Source organism: Myotis davidii, unplaced genomic scaffold (genome assembly GCF_000327345.1).
Source record: "Myotis davidii unplaced genomic scaffold, ASM32734v1 scaffold125, whole genome shotgun sequence".
In the NCBI taxonomy this organism is placed as follows: Eukaryota; Metazoa; Chordata; class Mammalia; order Chiroptera; family Vespertilionidae; genus Myotis; species Myotis davidii.
In genome coordinates this window covers 2075992-2078239 of record NW_006299390.1, presented here as the reverse complement: position 1 = coordinate 2078239, position 2248 = coordinate 2075992, and the positions used below count along the sequence as shown (strand labels likewise).

Here is a 2248-nt window from a genome sequence, read left to right as displayed (position 1 = left end):
AGGAAGCTCAACAGAGACTGGGCTTTGGGTGATGAGATCAGTAACTCAAACCCCAAACTAATGTACAGCCACGGCTCAAAGCAGATGCCACAAAACACTTGGTTATCCCCCTAAACAAGACTTGGCTCTTGTCCCAAAAGGCCTAGGATAGAGGAAGGCACGTGAATCAGCAGAGCCCAGCTCTAGAGGCCTCCTTCACGGGCTGGATGGGGCCTTGCCTTGGACAGAATTCTGCAGGGCACAGTGGAGTCCTGGGTTCCTTTCAGGTTTCTTTCATGAAAGTCTCTGTCAGTGAATGAAGATCCCAGTGAAGGTTTTAAGGGCTTTACGGGATTTCTGTCTGCCTTGCTTGCTGCTGTATCCCAGTGCCCAGAACGGCAGCACATCCCGTGAATGAATGCATGACGACCCCATTCAGGGTGATCTGGCCTCTGCATCTGCTGGACACACAGAAGCAATTGGCCACAGAGCTTCCATGGTCATTCACCACCCAACTAGTCTGGGCTCTTCTCTCCCCTGCTCTGCTCTCGACCCCACCGGCCACCTCAGCTGGTAGCACCAGCACCGGGTCTCTGACAGTCCCTTTGGAGAAGTTGGATCTTTTCTCTCTTCCCGGCATAAAGGGAGGGGTCATTTGCTACACAGCACTGAACAAGAAGGTCAGCTCGTGCTGGGCACACGGCTGGTTCCTCTCATGCTCATTCTGCCAGGTAGACAAGGTTAGAGCCACAAGCACTCCCAAAGCCACTCCTTATGGAAGAGACTAGAAAAACCAAAGCCTTGAGACAGTAAGCAAGTAGCCCAAGGTCACAGAGCTGGCTGCAGGGAGGGGCAGGAGACGGCCTCTAACAGAGCTCTCTGTAAACACTTTTCAGGCCTTCTCTGCCTGTGCAGGTCAGCAAGTGCTGGAAAGTGCCCCTAATTTCTGTATGTTATGAACACAAACTATACCTACAGTATATACACAGGTAAAATCGGATGTATCTAGATATGCACATATCACACATCTACATATTCATAAATGATATCAGGATACATAAAAACGACGACCACCCCTCAGTAGCCACGGGGTTAGTTCCAGCACCCCCTGCCAATACCAAACTTTGCAGGTCCTCACGTCCCTCACATAAAATGGCGCATAACAATGGATATAGTCGGCCCTCCACATCCGTGGATTCCAAACCATGGACTGAAATATGTACTGTTTTCAACTGGCTGTGGGTTGAACCCACGGATTTGAAATGTGTATGGAGCACCCACTGCATAGTTATGGAAAAACCTGCTTATATGTGGACCTGCACAGTTCAAACCTGTGTTGTTCACGGGTCAACTGTATTCCATAGTTCCAAATACATTTACAGAAGAGCTTAGATAAGCTCAACTCCTCTTATTTTATACTTATTATTACAGAATAGTGATAACTGAAGGGGCAGGGGGAAATGAGAAATTCTGAGTGTGAGAAAGGGATAACATGTAGTTTGTAAAATTATAATCTATCTATATAAAAGCCTAAGTGACCGGCTGACCGTTCGACCGTCTGACCGGTAGCTATGACACGCACTGACCACAGGGGGCCGACACTCAATGCAGGAGCAGAAACCATAGGCATGGAAACATGGAAAAGACTGATGAATCTCAGAGGGAAGGGGGAAGGAGGAGGGCAGGAAGAGATTAACCAAAGATCTTATATGCATACTAGAGGCCCGGTGCATGCACTGGTGGGGTCCCTCGGCCTGGCCTGCGCCCTCTCACAATCCAGGACCCCTTGGGGGATGCTGGAGAGCCAGTTTCAGCCCGATCCCCGCTGGCCAGGCTGAGGGACCTCACCAGTGCACAAATCTGTGCACTGGGCCTCGAGTAATATTAAAAATGCCTTGATTTATTTAAGGCACAATCTTTAATGTGCTTTGACATTTAACAGTGAAGGAAGGCACTTAGATTTTATGTTCATCAAAAGGGAGTATGGCTTAAATAAAAAGATTGGGACATACTGTTCTGGAACTGACAGCATATTACAGCCTTGGAAATCATCTGGCCCAACGCTCCCCTTTACAAAGATCTGGGAACTTCCACCCAGAGAGGTTAAGTAACGTCCCATCTCAGGTCAATAGCTATTTATTGGTTCCTGAGCGGAGCGGCAGGGTGGACTTTATCTGGTGTATGTTCATGGCGCCTGCACTGACAGGTAGTCCCGGGTTTGCTGGTGACGAGATGAGGGCAATTTATTACACCAAGGATATAAATTTTG

At 48.5% G+C, this 2248-nt stretch overlaps 1 protein-coding gene across 3 annotated transcripts in view; it reads right to left on the bottom strand.

Moving 5' to 3' along the window:
• ATXN7L1 (ataxin 7 like 1) overlaps window positions 1–2248 on the bottom strand; it is a 240146-nt gene that overhangs the window by 151008 nt on the left and 86890 nt on the right. The window lies entirely within an intron of this gene.